This window comes from Galendromus occidentalis, unplaced genomic scaffold (genome assembly GCF_000255335.2).
Source record: "Galendromus occidentalis unplaced genomic scaffold, Mocc_1.1 scf7180000077511, whole genome shotgun sequence".
NCBI lineage: Eukaryota > Metazoa > Arthropoda > Arachnida > Mesostigmata > Phytoseiidae > Galendromus > Galendromus occidentalis.
In genome coordinates this window covers 540,598-548,837 of record NW_003805499.1, presented here as the reverse complement: position 1 = coordinate 548,837, position 8,240 = coordinate 540,598, and positions in this window count along the sequence as shown.

Here is an 8,240-nt window from a genome sequence, read left to right as displayed (position 1 = left end):
AGAACCCTTCGGGGAAATAATTGAGGTCACGGACTCGTGACGCATCCTCACGATCGAGACTTACGGGACCCTTGGGTCCTCTTGAATGCTCTCGCCAAAATTGTCCAACGAAGAATAAAGGCACTGGAATCCAAAAGCACGAAGAACGGAGACCGTCCATTGTTCTCCTAGCTTTCCCGCTTCCAGTTCATTTAAGTGCTCGAAAAGGGACGGAATCCAGAGTATTCTCGAGTACATTTGGTGCGGGAAGGAAACCTTGTCATACAGATTCTCGGAGCGGAGTAATATGCCTCTATAGTAGGACTCCGGCGCGGGTCGGAACTGACCCCAGACTCTGATAGATAATTGACCTTGAAGAGGAATTTCGGGATACACTCCGGGAGGGTTGCACAACATCATCGGGAGCCACTCTAATTAGCTAATCGTGCAATCGGGTACTGGCGCTCCCGATCGGAAGCTTCCGATCCGAGAGGGATTTCTAAGAGCAATCGCAGAGAAGGGCGCTATGGCAAAATCGCGGACCAGGGTGTATCTGGATGAAAGCGTCACGGTCTCGCAGTCCTGAATGGGTGGCACCCAGATGCTGCAAGAGATTTCTCAGGGGAAAACACACTGTCAGAGGCGGGGAACGTTCCGATAACGAACCGTCTCGTCGAAGACGCCCGCAACGCAACGCCTCATCGAACTTTGAGCGCACACTTTCGCTCCGCGAAGGGAGATCCAATCTGAATTCATCACTTGTTCGCCCCGGACTTGTCCTCTGTTTTTCTCAGTTCCATTGGATTTCGCGAGGTCGCAGCCGACAATTCGACTGGATGCCCCCGGTGCGTGATTCGATATTCGGCAGAATATAATGCGGACGTCGAAAGCGACGGCAAGCGTCGTAAGAGCGTCGCCCTCTCCTCTGCCTGGCAGACGAGCCTCTCGAGGAATGGAGCCAAGAAGAGATAAACTTCCATGACATGCCGCAGCTTCATCCCTCTCGGAAGCGCTTGCCTTGATCTGGAGCGGATTTCCTGGTCTTTTATCCGGAGGGCTGCATGATACGAAAATTCTGCTTCACGTCGGGAGCAAAACGGAGGGGAACAAATTAGCGCTCGTCGGGGCTCATTCTGATTTGGTTGCGGCGATTTGAGCCCACGTTCCCTAGACCAGCCTCCGGTATGAAGCGACGCATCCTGTCGGGGGTTCTACGAGACGAAACGCAAGTTTTCGACCCTCGCTCGCTTGCTCCCTCCAAGAATCCCATCATCAAGGTCACTCATTGTGCACGCGGCGGGACTCGCGTCTCCCGAGGGACGGATTCCTCGAGGCCGGTCCGAGTCGTGAAGCTATATTAAGCGAAAAGCAAGCCGGTGCGTCCATTTATACCGACCCGCGAGATATTACCTGGCAAACGTCAACGTCACTTCGGGGAACAGTTCGCCGTCTTAGAGCTCACCCACAACAAAGAAGACAGACAATCGGGGAGCGAGATAGTCAGCGGACTAGTCAGTCAGTCGGACAGACGTCATAGTCCCTCCACACAGCGAGACTCATCGTATACGTTGAGCGTTTCCCGCCCCAACGCTTATCTCTCGTGCTTTTTCCTCTGTTTCAGATAACACGAGGAAGTATCGTGGTTTCGGCCAGACGCGGAATTACGGCGGTCGAGTCGATGCGTCGGCGTCGCCAACCGCGGTCACGGTGGTGAGCAACGCCCAATGAGCAACAAAAAGCTCGGCTCCGCTGCACCCATATTTACCACCGCGCGAATACCAATCATACACGCGCGAGTACGTGCTCTGCTGACGCACGGACGTCATCACTGCTGGCGCAACTTGAAATTTATGTGCCATGTTGCTGCATGACGCGGGCAAGAACTTTGCCTGAGCGGCGCATCGGCGTGAATTCCGTTCCCGAAGGTTGGTCGGTAACAGCGTGGTGAGTTCGCGACATTCATTATGGTCCGAATCAGGAGGGCGGCCAAGTAGAGGCCTTGTAATGAGGAGCAGGTAAGAGGACGGAATCAGCCGGAGAGAACTTATCCTGGCTGTGGGCCACTGGGAACACGGCAATGACGCGATTCTCCGGGAAGGCTGTTCCCGAAGCTCTTGAGGGTTTTAACGAGGTCCTTTAATTCGGCATCGAATCGTGAGAGTGATTAAGCGCTGTCTCAAGCGTCTTCCTGCGAGTCCCACTCGATCTCGCCGTCGAGGGGGACTCGTCCAGTCTTTTATCCGTCGCCGTCGTCGTTGCGTGAGGCTTTGCACTTTCGACTACGCTGCCGACTCCTGTCAAGCCTGAACAAATATTTGCCCTGGGGAGACTCCGGAGAAAGAGAGCGCGGCAAAGGGTCATGCGGCGAAACAGGGGAGACGTCTCGTCGACCGAACGCGTTGATTCGTCTTCGCCTAGAGCTGTGAAGCGTGAAGTTCTTGGCCCATGGAATTCTTGAGAGTTGAGAATTCTTTCGGAAACTCGCCGGCTAGATATCGATTCTCCGAGATTATATAGTCCTTGAGTCTCCATTGACGAGTGTATCAGATCGGCGGGATCCTCAAGGACACTCATTACGTCACCCAAGACGCAGAAACTGAATGGTACATCGCTCCAATAGCCCGGAGACTAATCGAACGTTTTTAGGGACGTTGCTTGATCCCTGGAGCCAAATCTGCGTCGGACCTCGTTGCTGGGGTCTCAGAGTTTCCGGAAGGAACGCAATCCATCGAGACAGCCGGTCGTTTGTGCAGATGGAGCGGATGAAGAGGGCTCACAGGTACTAGCGGCAAGATGCTGAACGAAAAGCGGTCGGCGTACCTGTTGGTACTAAGTTTCCCGCTGTCGAAGGCCACTTACATGCTCGAGAGGGGCAATGAACGATCGAGAAGCAGTATCACTCCGATCCGAGTCTTCGAGCGGTGGGTGCATCCGACGTCTCAAGTCGATTCTGAGTTTCGCACGCATATTTCCTTCCAAATTACGAGAGTGAGCGGAGCCATTTCAGAGTCTAGAGGGGGAAGGAAGGGGCATCGGTATCCGAAGGCCTTCTCTGGCAGATCTCGGAACGTTTGCGGAGGACTGAAGAGAGGACTTGCCCAGAAGCGATAAGCCCGTGAGTTATGGAGGTGAGCCCAGAGGAAGCTATCATACGTATATTCACACCGCTTCGTAGCATGGAAGTTATCCTCTGCGAGACCATTGAGGGAAATTCGAAAGCGCCCAGAATCAGGTACGGCTGACATTAGGGAGGTTCTCTTACCCCAGGATCCACAGGACGTGAGGGATGGAAGTCGCGCGAGTTCACCAACTGTGCTTGAGATCCGGCTGGGCCAGCCTCGTTCCCCATCTCGGATGGGAACCAGGCCGACTCTTCGAAAGCCGAGTCAAAGTGTTTTCTTGTGAGGGCGGAGAGCTCAGGCTGATTGCTTCTGATTCAAGAGATAGCTTGTCTGAACTTGAGTCTCGCCTCGTTCCATTCTGACGACGGAACCGAGTTTGAACGACGTGATGGGTTCGATGAAATTCCGTCGCTGAGCCCGCTCAGAAGCGCAAGCTCAAGATTTTGCGAATAATTTCATTACGACCTGGAATGGTAGGGGGCAGGAGGAGAGCTCGCCGGCCGCTCAGAGGGGCGGTCGGATCTCAACTTTGTAATCTACTCGACGTAACAAGATTGCTCAGCAAGGAGCAACGCTCACAACCACTATAACCCGTCTTGCCCAAGGCTTCGAGAAAACAGTCAGAGAAGTGAGGTTGGGAAAGGGAAGAAGTGCGAAAGATTCGGAAGATTTCTGCGCTTTGAGAATTTCGTTCGAACAAATTATGTTTCTTGGAGGTCTCTTCGCCACGCGGACCTTTAAGTGAGCGCCTGAGCGGCGAGTGGGCCTCGGCCGTCCACTACTCGCATCGGTGAGTGAGTTTTCTGTTCGTTTCGCTCGCAACAAAAGTTGATTACCGCAAGCGATGCTTCGTTTTCCTGAACTCGTGAGCTCCAGTCGATTTCTCCGTTCCGAGCTGGTGGAGCTCATGGCAATGTTGTTTTGCTCGCCGCGAATCTACGACGTTTTCTATGAGCAGACTCGTCCAGTGGTCCGGTTTCGCTTCAGTAGACAGCTCCCGGCTTGTCTTGGCGGCATGCCGCTTGCGGGAGCTTCGTGCGAGGCACTCCGGTCACTTAGATGCACCATAGAGGAAAAAAGGCATCGAGTGAAGCACCTTGTTCTAGTTCGAGTGCTAGCGCAGAAAGAGCCTTTCCACTCGTGATCACTGTTCTCTCCATCAGAGCACAGAATCGGGTGGCCATTGATCGGTAGCGATGGCGGCGACCAGCATTGTTGGTTGTCCTCTCGAAGAGCTTGGCCGATCTAGTTCCCCGCTCACTCACTAATCTGTCGCGAGCGGGCACATGGCCTGGCAATCACCGCCCGTTCCTTTTCGCGGTCTCGTCGTAGATTTCCGCGACTATACTGAAGCAAGACTAGATATGCACCGACAGTCGACCTCTTCCAGCCAGCTCCGAGTCTGGATTCCCTCATCCAAAATTCAATGGCACCTCCTCGCTGCCAATCGGGTCTCCTTGCTGAGGTGACTCCGGAAATCTCGACCTGGAGGAGAGCTCTTATTTTGATTCTCGCGGCGGCACAACCTCTACGACGAAAAAGTCGAGTAGAGATCCAATGGAGTCGCTTCCCAAAGCTTTGAAAAAATGCGCGAGGGAACTCACGGTTCGGATTTCGTTGACGATAATTGCGAGGGAGCTTCAGTCATTATCATGGCCGCTCAGCGATGCGAACTCCATCCGACACCGTGTCGATAATTGAAGGCGAGCCTTGATGATCCGGCCGTTTTCCCGGATCGATGCGAATGGGACCACACGAGGACACTTTTGTTTATCCTTTTCGTTCTTTGACTCTTCGCGATACGGACTCCCACAGTTGAGATGAGTACAAAGCTTTCTCCGTGGCGCTCTTGCATAATTCACAACTCATGGCCCCCGGAGCGGTCACCAAACGAGTCGTTACAAGAGTGCTCCATACAGCTCGTGGGAGAGTGAGTGAACGAACGATCCGACGACGGGCAGACCGACCACCGACCGAATGAACGAACGGAGGAGCGACCAAGCAGATATACGGACCAACAAGACAGGATCAGCCCTCAGATCTGAAAATCGTCCTTAGACCGTGTGAGACTGCCTCGGCACTCGGTCAACGCATATTCTTGACGCAGACCGGATCCGATTCCTTGTCGAGTCTGCAGACCAGGCTCAGAGCGCTGCTAGAAGCGAGCATTAGTTTCCTTAGCCTTGTTCGCACCTCGAGCCCTCTCGTCCTCCAAATCTTCAGTCAGTCCGGGGAGAAGAGGGAGATCGCTGGTCGTCGTGAATACTTCCCATCACTCAGAAGATTTTTCCCCACAGTAAAAACTAAATCCGTATAGGTCGTTGGGAGTGTTCCTCGTGCGGATGCTTCCCCCTCGCGCGCGCGGAATGAATCACTCCCCCGTAAGCTTCTCTCCGAAGCTGCTTGATGAATTCGGGCTTTCGAAGAAATTAGTTTCTTCTCCGAACTTTCTGCGACTCCTTGAACCGGACCCTCGATTGTTGCTCGAAATTCTCGAATACGTTCTGAGACGAGGAGCTCGTATCGTCTTCTCAGCCATCTCCGTCGGATTGGATCGACATCCTCATTGGGGATTCCACTAAGAAGCTCCCGGGCGGAGCGCGGTTCCATTGTTAGGTAGTATCTGTGAAAGTAAGGACTTGTATCATTCGACGGAACAACTCTCATCCTGAGCTGTCTTCGGAAATGGGGTGATTGAAATTCTGACGGTCTGTAACTTACTAGCTCTTCGGAGAATACTTTCGTGGAGTGCTGACAGTGCAAAGGAGGGAGTCGATGACCACACGGGCAAGTTACGACCTCACCCTTCGCGACGAGCTTTAAACCTTGAGCAACCTTCGGCTCTCCTGTGTTTTTATAGCGAGAAGGACGAGCAGAAACGAGCGAAAACAACACACGGGTTCAACGACTAAATCGATTCCTGAATTGGACCGGCAACGAACATTAAGCAAAGAGGGACAACAGGATAACGACTTTAGGTGATCGTCTGAAACAGCAGGTTTCGAGTTTGTGTCAGACGATATCATTGGAAGCGGCTCCACTTCGGCCTCGCAACTGCCGTGATCTCTCTCCAAGCCATTCCAGTAGAACCTCGGGAAGGAATCAGCTTACCGAGTCAGGCTTCCGATTATTCAGGATATTCTGATGCGCACTCCTCTCCGTAGACACCAGATAGCGATCAGAAAGACAAGAACTTCCGGCTGTCATGAGTTCATGAGTCAATCGAAGAATATCCCCCTGTACAGTATAACCTATTCAAATGATGAAACCCACTCAGACATATCGAAAGCTCAAAGCCCATACACTGAAAGCGCTATTTCTTTTCGTCCGCACGTCCGACCGGAACAGGCCTACTCCGCTCGGGGGTATCATTAAATGGGGTCGGCGGCTCAAACCCCGCCTTTCGAGAGGACGATGTTCGCGGAGACGACACGGAATGCCTTCGGTAACCGATACATGGCACGTTGAGCGGAGCCAGTTTTTTCGGGTGAAGAATTCCGCTTGACGAAATATTCTACGAGCGATATCACGCGACCATCGTCAGATGCCGACGGAACTGTTCAAAGCACTTCGCGAGCCAGGTGCACACTGTCACCAAAAGGACAATTCGCACATCCGTAGCATACATCCAGTGCTTAGCTTCATCGACGATCACTGCCCGAAAATAGACACAACGGCTTCGCCACCATACAGATATTGAATGATCCTCACATCCCTTGACGATCGGTCCCCGATCATTCGACGGTTGAGAGGCCGTCGGCACAGTACGCGCTCACGAAATGACCTCCAACGAGAACAACAGTCGGAACCGAAGTTATCGCGCAGCGGATGATATCGATATAGATATCATACATCGTTGCGCACCTTCCTCACAAGGTTTTTCGCTCTTCGAGCGACGGAATCGAACTCCATTTTCCCCCTACGTCTTCAGAATCACGCCCAAGAGAAACGGTCGCGGCCAGACGCCGGCGCCGGTCTTGAAACAAAAGTTTTCGGGAGGGCTGGGCTCTCTGCTCATGGGCTTGTTCTAGAGGCGCGTGCCATGAATGCGCTTGTTCCGGATGCGCTACGTCTAACTGAGCTGGCTGTCGGTGTACATCCCATTGCTTTCCCTTCTACCCTTATCGATAATTTGCCGCCTTCAAGCCGCTCTTTTCTCCCCGTCTTCACAACGTTCCTCGATACCCCGGCTGCCTGTTTCACCCCACTACACCCTATCCCGTTTTCCCGGTTCCTCGGTCCAGCTCTCTCTCACCTTGCCCCGTGTCCCTGTTCCCCAAATTTCCAGTTTTCCGACTCCCTTGGTTGCCGTTTCCCTGCTCCCCGTTTCTTGCTCCCTTTTCCCGCTCCGCGCTCCCTCACCTCCCGGTTGTAATGAACCCTGGAAATGTATAATCTATGCCCCACTACTCTTGTTTCCCGCTTTCTCATTCTTCCATATTCATTCCATATATGTAGCCTGGAAATCTATAGTGTCTATCTACGGCTCCAACAACCCCCCTATTCGAGACTCATAGGAGACATCATTGCATGATTATGGCGAGCCTTGATGGCCTTCCTAAAACCCCCCGAGAATCCCATCCCGAAGTTCATTATTCATCGGTTCAGGTCCCGAGATATTTTGCCGATTCCCGTTCTCCCTCGAAAATTACGATCTCCGGTGAGTGGAGCACTCGAATATTGTTTTCAAGGGGAAAAGACCCATCGCATGAGAACGACGACTCACTGATCACTTTCCGACAGCTCCCGAGGACCCCCGCCCCACCGAACTGAATTTTTCAGATCAGCCGTTCAGGAGTCTATGGGCAACACACGTCAGAGAGAAACACTTTTTCGAATTTATATCGATGGAAATAAATATTCACATATCTGCCTCGATTCTCGTAATCGTTGCCATGGACACCGATTACTCTTCCTCTTCAAGGACGACTTCGGATTCCGGGTGCTGGGTCCTGTTCGATATCGGTATTGTGTTTATAAGCATATTCATGAGCCTATCGGATACTCAGCTCCAATCTATCATCCGCGGAGGAGCCGAGATATTCTGAGCGCCACCATCTGCTCGCATTCGACAGGTTGAGACTCTCCGCCTCCGGACGTTGCCTCGTGGGGCTTCTGACGAGCCTCTCTTGTACCGAC